This window comes from Xenopus laevis, chromosome 9_10L, assembly GCF_017654675.1.
Source record: "Xenopus laevis strain J_2021 chromosome 9_10L, Xenopus_laevis_v10.1, whole genome shotgun sequence".
Lineage (NCBI taxonomy): Eukaryota > Metazoa > Chordata > Amphibia > Anura > Pipidae > Xenopus > Xenopus laevis.
Genome location: NC_054387.1, coordinates 71,178,578 through 71,190,581, shown reverse-complemented (window position 1 = coordinate 71,190,581; position 12,004 = coordinate 71,178,578). Strand labels below are relative to the sequence as shown.

The following is a 12,004-nucleotide window of genomic DNA, read 5'->3' as shown; positions in this document are numbered from 1 at the left end:
CTTTAAGACTAGGAGATCGTCTTGTACTCTGGTAAACAAGTTAAACTCTGCCAAAGATAACAAATCATGCCTTTGGGGAGGTTGGATAGTTTGTAATTCTTTTAATACTACAGTTGTGTTGTCTGTGGCTCCATATGTTCTTGATCAACAAATCCCATTATCCTTACCATGACCCAATAATCAATTAGTAGTATGAGAAATACATATCGTCCAGCTAGAGGTGCAAAACCATATGGGACATTTCAAAATTTTTGGTTGATGGTTTCCAGCTTTGCTAGAGAGTTCTAAAGAGTTAGATGTAGAGCTAACTGCCAAAATAAAGGAAACACTCAGGGTATGGGTATTCACTGTATGCTTTTTACCTACAGTATAAGCTACACCTAGTTATATCAAGTTATTTGGGCACAGGAGGTTCTGTATATGACCACAACATGAAACAAAAATACCCAGCTGATTGAATGTTATATGGGAGAGAACTGTTTAATCCCTTGAAAATAATTTCAGACTCTGTGCCAGAATAAATAAAGCAGTTGGCAGCTTGTGAATGACCAGACATTAGGTCATGTTTTATTTTGACATCATATTTACTATGGGGGAGCACATGAATGTGAGGGTAAAAAAGAATGTCACACCACTAAATGTACAGTTCTGTATAGCATGGAAATCTTATGCTCACATTTAATATGTTATTGTTTTATGAAAAGCAGATGAAGCGTGAGTGTGCATGCGCAGAAGCACAGAGGAAGCACGAGTGCACATGCGCAGAAGAGTGCACACATTCAAAAAGAACTTTTGAATCTTTGTAAATGTGTGACAACTAGGAACATGTGTCATAAAGGATTGTTTATTTTTTTTATTTCTGCTTTGAGCATGCCTGTGTTGTAGGTTTCACATGGATTTTCCCAACACCCAGTGACCCTTGCTGAGGTCCTAGTCTCCTTCTTTCTGGCTTGCACGCAAATTTTCTTCCAAGCCTCCACTGAGTGCCCTATTGGCTCTCCCACTCATGTGAATGGATGTTTTTCATTAACTTCTATTGAGAACTAGGGAGCACAGAGACTGCTTTACTTTTGGGTTTAGTATCCCTTTAAGTGGACACATATTAAATTAACATGCTGAATAGCTAATTAGCATTTGTGATGTCTTCTGAAGGCTGCACGTGTTTCTGTATAGACTTGCAGTTTACATGTAAATGCATTGCTGATAACCAGCACGTTGATATCATAAAGGTCCCCCATAATTGGTAAATCTCCCCTTAAATATACTGTAGTTATTTGCATGCCAGCCCTGCACCCAGAGAGCAGTTACAAGCAGGAAATCTGGGCCTCCCAGTCAAGGGAGCTCTGAGCTTTATTTATTTCAGCTGAATTCAGAACTCGAGACAGCCGCGTCGCTGAAATGTTGCACTAACGGTGTCCTGCTTTTTGCATAATTTAAGCAAAACAGACAGGCTGAAAAATGCGAGTGAACTTAATTGCAAACGTCTGAGATCACATATTTACTGGCAGCCCCTTTTCTAACCCCCCTTTCAAATTCCAAGACCCAGAATCCTTTCTATGGCAGATGCTGAATAATAATAATTGGAATTAGAGTTTCACTGTGGAATTGTGCAAGCATTCCGCCCAATGTGCAAATCATTTCTTTATTTCTGCCTGTAACAAAGACTGGTGTGAAAAGCTTGCTCTCTGTATGAATTTTGATCCTATCCCAAATAATAACCCAGGGGGCTCCGTTTATGGCTCTTTGGGACATATTTGCTGCTCAGAAGGTTAACCTTTAGGCCACACTGACAAGGAAAGGCTTGAAATGCATTTTGTAGTGGAAATCAAAGGAGTCTGTTTTCAGAATGCCAAGAATGAAGACCAGCCATGTGTTCTAGGCTTCCTGACCTCTGATACATCACCTCTATTTTAGTGAATAGCTTTTCCCCTACATTGTTTGCTTCTTTAGCAAAACCACAGCTTATCTTATAAACAGATGTAAGAGACGTTACACTGGTTTATGAAAGATTTTGAAACAAAGAACATTTAACAGGAAACTTGATGTTGAGTAAGTCAGTGTCTGAGAAATCTTCTCTCAAATGTAACAGTCTGGCAAAGCCAAGCTGGTATCACACCACTTCTCATGATAATCTGGTCACTTTGGCCGACTACTTTATTATCACATAAACAAAAATTGCAGAGCTAGCCTCCCTTGCAGAATAATTTAGGTGTTACTGAACATTTAAATAGCAAATAAATCTTACACCTAAATATTGCTGGACTATGACTCCCAGCATTCTACAATTTGCATCTATTCATTTGCCCCCACAGGCATACTATGGCATACAAAGCACACAAAGAAGTGTCAGGCCTGGGGTAAATTTTAAAACCTTTTTATACAACCTAACTGCAACAAAGAGAGAAATTTGTATATCAGGAATCCATTCTTTCAGAACTACCAGTAAAACAAAAGGCTTGCTTCTTTCTGTAAAATAAATATTAATCATGAAACATTTTTATTGTTCTTTTAATTGCCTAGAAAACAAATTACCAAAAAATATCAACAAATATGGCATAATCAATGTAATGACAGAGCTTTGGTATTTACTTATGGCATTTTGTCATCATCATTTTTTTTTATATAGTGCCAATATGCGGCAGAGTTCTTTACAGTAATTCAACAATACAATGCAATAATTATGCAAACAGGGGTTACAGAATAAAATAGAATCAGAGGGCCTTGCTTAAAAGAGCTTACAATCAAAATAGTCCAGAATAGGCTTGATAAGGGAGCCTGAGTGTGAGGGAGAGTGAAACTGGGTGAGTGTGGATATAAGTTTGAATATTTGTGGGTGTCGGTGAGTAACCGATGGTAGAGTATGAGCATACATGCAAGTTTTATCTTTGAATAAAACTCATTTATACCCAAGCATACATTTTAAAGCCTTTAATTATTTTTAAATAACTGTCTGCACTCTGGATCATTGGTTCTGCAAAGGCCACAGCAGCAGACATGTCCACTATTCAGCACCCTGGACAGCAGAACCTTCTGCCTTTGGTGGTGGCTCTATGCCCAAAATTCTGGGGCAAACCCATCATCACTCTATGCATCCAGACAAAACATTTTACAGTAATCAGGGAAACGAATCATACACAGTGAGCCTTAACTTTGCTCCAGAACATGACCATTAGTATGTTTTTCATCTGTGGGAACAGCATAATTTATCTCTAATTTGACTACTGCTTTAATGCAAATGGTAATTTGTTTGGTATGACCTTATGTTTGTTAAGAGGGTGAGGTTGTAGTGGTTGCACTGCACACTTTGTAACTCTTCATTACTGTGCATACATCATCCATCCGCAATGTCTAGCTGCAGCTCTTTACATTATGTGTCCCACCTGAAGATTTTTCCCAAACATGGCAACATTGTCAGAAAAAAACATTTTATAATTTTTATAGTGCAGTTTAATTTAGTAGCATAACAGGCCAGAAAAGAGTGGGGCAGCAATTGAGCATTAATGTGTTAAGCTTCCCTGCAAGCTCAGGTTTATTAGTTGCTTGCAGTATGTGATCCTTCTGGTAGAGCTTTCTGTTTTCTTACAGCGTTCAAGAACATACGTCTGATGATCTGAAACTTTATAAGTAGTTAAACAACTTTTTTATAATCTTCCTGTTTGCCACAGAGTTTGCCTTTCGTAATGGTACTAAAATGCAGCAGATTTCAAAATACACTTATGCAACATGAGAAGACAGTAAAACCGTGAATAAAACCTATTATTGTGCTATTATATGTGCAGACCCAACCCTGTCAGGGGACACACTGTACTGAGCTGTGTAATGATTCTAAGAGAGAGGGCTGCTTTCAGGTTTACTTTAGCCATGGCTTAATTATACAGAGGATTATAATATTCCACCAGTGGATAGATAGGTAAGGTTCTTTGTTTTTGTTTTATAGATGCACACGGAACAGATTTCCAGAAGCATTTTTTAATTCATTCACTAACAAGGACAAGCTAGCTAGATATCAGATATCTGCTTTATTCATTGTAACTGCATTCAACAGCTCAAGACTAACATCATTGCTAATAAATGCTTTGTTGGTATGAGCTACTGTGCTACTACAAACTTGTAGCATGCCAGTATATGTATGTGCGTGCTGAAAATAGGCAACTTGCTCTATATGATTTTCAGTATAGTTGGTTGCATGCACTGTAGCTTAATTTAGTGGCCACTTGGAAATTTGCCTGGGTATTCACTTTGTATGCAAAACAAGCTGAGAACCCCACCCCTTTCACTGACTCTTAGGGGCAGATTTATCAAAATGTAAGTTTAGTGCTTAATAAATAAAAACGCACCCACGTTCTATTTATTCCCATGGGTTTTTATGGAACCATATTTTGATTGAGTGAAAGTTAGAACTCATTATTTGATAAATACAGTTCTAAAATTCCCATAGGAATGAATAGAACGTGGGCGAGTTTTTATTTATTAATTTCTACACTTACATTTTGATAAATCCGCCCCTACATTTGTGTATGTATGGGAGAGCAGGGACTGCACAGATTAATTCTATATGGTGGCAGTTAGCAAATGCCTCTGCTTTTGTTTTGGTTGAATTAATTTGTAAATCGAAAAAACCCCTTTTATCTCATCCAAATAACCTGTTGTTCAGGGGCTTATTATATGAGTGAACAGTAGATCATTTTAAGGTATATGAAAGTGATTTTTTTTGTAGGCATCCCTTGATATCCAACATCAGTCCTTGAGATATTCCATGAGCTGTTGTGGGGTGCTGGGAATTCTAAATCCACAACAGCCTGAAGGGCCCCACAAAAGGTTGTGTGTAAAAAGATTTCCTGGTTTCCATTGTAAATGTATATATGTGCAGCATAATATGATATATACAGTTATTAAGCCATAGGTAAGTTACCTTGCTGCTTATCAACAGAATATTATAAGAAACCCCATGGTGTCACAATAATTGTACTTCCTTCAGGCTGGCATTTTGTGCTTTAGGTGGGTAAATGGATAAATGTCTTGTGTTAACAGGGGAAAAAGCCTTTCAGAGCACAATAAGAAGGTTAGCATTACAGAGAAGCCTGTATCCCATGAGAACAAGTTGAGAATATATTATTGAGGCTGCAAATTGCTGGACTTTTACTTACTTCTTGTCTGCCATGCAGTGTTTAATGCTTTTGGCTCAGAATGCAGATTTGTCTCCCACTGGGTCTTGTCTTGATGGATGGGTTTTAGTTATTAACCTGTTCATCATCAGGGCAACCTCAGTGTGTTGACAGTATTTTTACTAGGGAAGGGTTTAACGTAACCATCCATTTTCACCAGTAAATCTTTTTTGGGTTCATGTTTATATGATTTGTTACTGTGATAAAAAGCAGACGTGTCCACCAGGATATGTGCAACCCACAGATCGGAGCAAAATACAAGAAAAATTAGACAAAAAAGCTTTTTAACATTTACAAATTGTAAATGTGCACTGCTAGACCAAGCAATAAGAATAATGGAAAAAAACAATAGCAAGTTCCCTGCAATCCATTATTCAAGGAATGTTGTTAAAGAGAATTATTTTTGTTTGTCTTTATGTATTACATTAATGTAGATGAATTAGAATGCAATTCTTTCTCCAGGAATGCTCACGCAAGCTCGCTGCCCTGTGTCATTCCCCAGAGCCTCTACTGTGTGTCCCACCACTACGAGCTTTCTTCTAATCAGACACCGAAGACAGGTCTTCCACCTCTTGGTAAAGTGCCCTTAACAGCTTCCTCCTAGTAGAACAATCCCATATTTCTTCTGTAGAAAACAATTGCTCTGTCTCTTTGCTCCCCTGCTGATTTCATTTTACCTTTCCTTATTTTGCTGCTTAGACAAATGCAAGTGTTGTTTTTAGGTCTGCTATGAGCTGAGACGCTCAGCAACTTGCTTCCTATAACATAAGCCCTGGCAGATGCTGGGCCCATTTCAATTAAAAAAGCAGCGCCTTCCAACTGTATTTACTTTAGAAGGGAATTAAAGGCCCGTTTGTAACACTGTCTACGGGAAACACCGTTATTACTCAGAATTTATGAGCTCTTTTGTGAGAATTACATCCTGTATATGCTATGCAGTCCAACTTTCCATAAATTGGCCAGATTATCTGTTATAACCATGAATTTATCCTCTGGATCCTATTTAAAGGATGATGTCACCCAAAAGTTTATGAGGTTCTCTGCCTGGCTTGGGCCATAACTATGCTTTGGAGGGGGGAGTCAGGGTTATATATAATACAGGAGATAATGTAACTGCTACTAGAAGTCAGTGGCAAGAGTCTGCTTTTTTGCATAAATGCTTTGTGGCACCCTCTTATATCCTTATATCAATGGGGCAATATAATCAATTGTTGGCCAATCAAGCTATATTCTGTGCGCAGAAAATATTGTACAAGGCCCTCTTATGCTCCAAACCCAACATGCCAGAGTCATGTAAGAGATAAATTCACCAATACTCACTTGACATTTTCGGTAGGTAATGCTTCCATAGAAGACTTTCCACTGGAGAACATTTATATATGAATATACTTCAACCTGCCTCTTTTTGAGGGGAGGCTTAGCTACTCTAAAGGCAGATTTATCAAGGGTTGAATTAAAAATGTCAATTTTTGATTTTTTTTTTTTGTATTGCCAAAACTGTCAAAATCGACTATGGATTTGTTAAAATTCGATTCAAATGTGAATTTGATTTTCGAAATTTATCATACTCTGGCCCTTTAAGAACTCGAATTCGACTATTCGCGAACTAAAACCTGCCAAATCGATCCTATTCACCCGAGTTTTGAAAATTAGATTTTTTTAATAAATTTCAATTAGTTGAATTTCCAGTTCATGGGAGCTTATGGGAGTTTTTAAAAACTTCCATGAATTTGAAATTCGACCCTTGATAAAACTGCCCCAAAATGTTAACTATTCTCTACCCATGTCTTCAGTGAAATGCTGAACATATAGCTAGGAGCACACAAGTAACCAGATAAACAAAGGAAACACTGGAATACTTTATGGTGGAATTAAGGCCTCGTAGGCACCTTACTGGGATTTCAGATGCACCTATCACCCAAATTGGATCCCCATGCTGTGCAGTTATAAGGTCAAACTGAGCCACCTAGTTGTCCATGTGGCAGTAAACGTATACTAAGCATATCTCCAATATACTTTAATTAAAAAATGTGTACCGTATTTATACGAAACCTGACTGTATGCAGTGAAATTCTCCCTTCATTTACTGCTGTCGATAGGAATTGTCAGACGGTTCTGCTGGGCAGGGAAATAATCATACTTATGAACAGCCTTACTTCCCAGCCATGCAGAACTCAAGCAGCTTTGTTTGTTTCCCTGTAGAACAGTCGGCGACTGTGTAGAGATTTGTATTGGATTTTATTTTGGCTTTACAACCCCTTTACCTTTTATCCAACTCCAGACGCAGGGACAAAGATCATGGAGCCAGATAAACTGGGATTCTATTTGAAGGATTATTTTGCTGCAGCCACTGGTTCTGCAGAGTTGGAGAAAGTTTGTATTAAACAATACCAAAACTATAAAATCCACATTAGATTACATGACAAAACAGGACCCAGTGCAGTCTGCCTATTCTGATTATTAATCAGTCATGCTGTATCGGCTTCTGGCAGATATTATTTGACTTGTGCTGTTTTGATAATTTATGATGAACCCTAAGTAGCCCAGACCACACAGAGCATGTGCACAGTCTTATCTTGCAAAGATATTTAACAAAGTTACAAGATGGTGACACCCTGTTGCCAACTTTGAAAGCATAAATTATTTGTTTGATTAGGCGTGTGATGCGGTAAGTTAATGTTTCTGTTTAGTATACAAAATACAGCATTTCTAGCCTTATTTTATTTTAGATTTTACTTCCCCCTTTAAACCCATCTTTCCATCTTCTTCCACCAGTGTCACCATAACATGGCTTGGAATGGTATGATATATCTGGTGCTTGTAGAAGAGCCACAGTTGTATATCTTTGAAAGTTGCTGAAGCAAAATATGTGTTACTTGACAAGCTCTTCCAGACTACTTCTGCAAGGGACTGGGCAGAATAGATCTGGGATATGAGTGAGATATACAGAGAAAGGACCAGCAGCACATAGATATAATGCTGAAATCCAATAATCGGACATTTGGTATTGTCATAATTTAGGTGTTATTTTCAAAATTCTTCCCTGAGCCATATTTACTTTAGTACAGAGAGAGATAGTGGTCTTGTCATATAAAGGGTAGACAGCACAGAGTCACACATGTACAGTATTAAAGTGGTTGGAAACAGTGTCGGACTGGGACACCAGGGGCCCACCCAAAAACCTTAGACCAGAGGCCCACCAAAAAAACCTTAGACCAGGGGCCCACTATCAGTACTATTATTCTTCCTTTCCTTACCCAACCTCTATTCTCCTAGTCTCTTTTCTTTACATACTATAATCTATTATTCCTTTGTTCTTATAGAAATAGGGAATGGCCATGAAATAGGCCAAATGTTTAGCAACATGAGGGCCCACTGACGCCTGGGCCCATTGGGAGTTTTACTGGTATCCATGTGGGCCAGTCCGACATTGGTTTTAAGTGTTACATCATGGAATGGCATCTGACTTGTGTGGAAATGAATCTTGTGAATGTTACGGCAAAATTGCTGTCTGTATTTTTTCATGCCTAGAAGATGCACTAGGTAACTAAGTAAATAAACGCCTTTTGTGTGCTGTCCTTCAGTAATGATTTTCTATCAAGAGAACCAGCTCAACAGTGTTGTGCTACAGCATTTGTCTTTCCATAAGTGTCTGAGAGGGACATTATTGACAATACAAGTTGTACTTTGACCACTGAATGGTTTCTTATTCTTCATGGCCAGTACAAGGCATGAGACTCTGTGGTTACAACAGGGTTAGTGCTGATTGAACTGCAATTCGGCAATGTTTCCAAACATCTCTGTTCCATGCTAGATTAGTGGATACAGCCACTTGCCAAAGTAATAAAGAAAGTGTAGTAACAGAGCACAACCTGAGGTAGAACTATGGCAACCAGGCAATGTTATGATTGTAACTATATGCAAATAAATATACAGCAGGGAAGCTGGGTCTGGGGACTCCTGGAGTTGTGGTCTGTATAATGTTATAATGTTTCTGAATACCACCAGATGTGGGGTTGTGGATGTAAAATATGCCGTGTATATATAGTCCTCAGTTTGCATGCTTTGTTAAATTGGTTTAATGAAAAGTTAATAATAATTGGTATAGTACACATTAAAATGAATAGTAGTAGAATAGTAGTAGTAGTAATAATCTACAATTAATTCTTAATTTTTATTTATTTCTGTGGTTTTTAATAATTTACTTCATCTCTCAGGCTTCAAATGTATACAACTGTGTGTGTATAGAAAACGCATAGCCGCATGTGCATTAGCACAGGCGACTTTTCATTCTAGCCTATGGGGAAAAACGCTGAAGCAGTTCGGGGAGATAGTCGCTCAAAAGACGAGGCGATTAGTCGCCAGGTGACAAAATCTCCCCGAATCTCCTCGTGTGGCATTACCCTAAATGTTGTATGCTCTTCAGTGGGTTCTAATATTCTTATAATTTACAGAAGGGGGTACATTATCCCTTATAATACATGAGTGATACTCAAAGTTCTCTGTAAAACTCAAGTTGCAGCCTTGTGCCTTTATATGGTCACAGAACTCATCAGTGACTTCTAATATACTTGTAATTTACATTAGGGGGCTCATTATCCCTTATATTGCATGAGTGATACTCAGAGTTCCCAGTATAACTCAGTCTGCAGCCTTGTATCTTTACAGTATGTAGTCACAGTACTCCTCAGTGATGTCTAATACACAAGAGCCATAAATATGCTGTAAATTATATCCATATAAATGGTGCTTAGTGCACAGTTGTAATCACAGTTTAGTAATGTCATTTCTGTCACATCACTCACTGAAACTTGTATATTATAATAAATAAAGTACCCCCTGTTGCAAAATATAAGGATATCAGAAGTCACCTTGGAGTTCCATGGTCATGGTCATGGAACTCCTCTGTAACTTATGATATCCTTATATTTTACAAAAGGGGGTACTTTATTCACTATATAATTTACAGTAGGGTGAAATTTTTCCTTATAATACATGAGAGATACTTAGAATTCCCTGTATACAGTAAATGTTTAAGCCTTTATATCATCATATAATCCTTCAGTGACTTCTAATATCCTTATAATTTACAGTAGCGGGTACATTACACAGATATAACTCTGAAAAGATTTTCTTTTACATATTTACAATTGTGCTGCTAAAAGCTTTAACATTATTTTCTATTCAGTTCCCTTGGCTCATTAATCAGCATTTCCACTGAACATTACACCCTATCGATAACATCCAGGTACAATTCCCGAGGTTGTGACTGCTGCACATTTATTTAGTCTTTCTGCATAATCTTGTATATACAGTTAGGCCCATAAATCTTTGGACAGAGACAACATATTTCTAATTTTGGTTCTGTACATTACCACAATGATTTTAAATGAAACAACTGAGATGCAGTTCAACTGCAGACTTTCAGCTTTAATACAGTGGGTTGAACAAAAAGATTGCATAAAGGTAAGTCAACACAGTCACTCGGGGGTGCCTAACATTTGTCACCCCCAAGTGTACGAAGCCTTTACTTCTCCTTTAAAAAGGAGGAACCCCAGAATCTGGTGATGTCCATGAGTTCAAGACTTCAGGCTGTCATTGCCGGTAAAGGGTTTTCAACCAAGTATTAGAAATGAACATTTTATTTTCAGTTTTTTAATTTGTTTAATTACTTTCGAGCCCCTGAAATGAAGTGATTGTGTTGAAAAAAGACTTTAGTTCCTCTAATTTTTATGCAATCTTTTTGTTCAACCCACTGAAAGCTGAAAGCCTGTAGTTCAACTGCATCTGAGTTGTTTCATTTAAAATTTATTGTGGTAATGTGCAGAACCAAAATTAGAAAAAAAGTTGTCTCTGTCCAAAGATGTATGGGCCTAACTGTAAAACCAGATGCACACTTATCAACCATCTACAGAGAATAAAATCATAGTGCTTGTTTATAAGATGATTTAAATAGTACGTATGACTAGGGATGTCTTCTACATTGTTTTAAGTGTGTGAACCAGCAGTGTATAAAAGCAAACATGGCTTTCTTAGAAATTACATTTACTAATAACTGTAAACCCACTGAAAAATTTGAATGCATAAATATTGGAAAGGTGTTTTGAATTACATTGTTATTAATTATGTTAAAAACTGTTTTTGGGTGGAAATCCACCTATGTAGGTGGAAAAATATACAAGTTTGCATGTTGTAACTATTTATTTAAGATAAAAATTAGGTAACAAGATAGGCTTTGCAAAATAAAAAAATGTTTCTAATATAGTTAGTTAGGCAAAAATGTAATGTATAAAGGCTGGAGTTAATGGATTTCTAACATAATAGCCAGAACACTGCTTTTCAGCTCTCTTGGTTTCCACTGATTGGTTACCAGGCAGTAACCAATCAGTGTCTTGAGTGGGGGCCACATGGGTCATAACTCTCGAAGAGGAATGGTGTTGCACTATCCTGGGTTTAATATTTCTCTATGGGGACATGAGAAGCTGACAGGAAAAGGAGGGCGAGACCTGCTAAAAACTACGGGCCATATATTAAACCTACAGTCCCTAAGTAGGCAATTCAGCCAAATGGTGGTGGAAATATATTGGAGAAATTGTCACCAACAGGAGTGGAAGTTTAAAGGGGAAAAACAGCTCAGAAAAAAATTTGGACACTGGGTGGCGGTGTGATATTGAAACATGTTGCACTATTTTGTGTTTCTGTTTCTTTCTCTGTTGCCGTAGGCGCTGATCTACATATATTATGAGGTGCCCACATGGGTCATAACTGTTGCTTTTGAATCTGAGCTACATGCTAAGGATCAAGGAAACTCACTGAACAGTTATGTCCCATGTCGCCGC

General features: G+C 37.7%; 1 protein-coding gene across 6 annotated transcripts in view; it reads left to right on the top strand.

Annotated features, from left to right (window-relative positions):
- baz2b.L (bromodomain adjacent to zinc finger domain 2B L homeolog) overlaps nt 1–12,004 on the top strand; it is a 159,747-nt gene that overhangs the window by 31,277 nt on the left and 116,466 nt on the right. For 2 of the 6 annotated variants that reach the window (XM_041576126.1, XM_018235809.2), the window contains one exon: nt 5,628–5,740. The exons of the other annotated variants lie outside the window; for them this stretch is intronic. The gene's annotated coding sequence lies outside the window, so the exon portion shown is untranslated. The remainder of the gene's footprint in view (nt 1–5,627; nt 5,741–12,004) is intronic. 6 annotated transcript variants of the gene reach the window in all.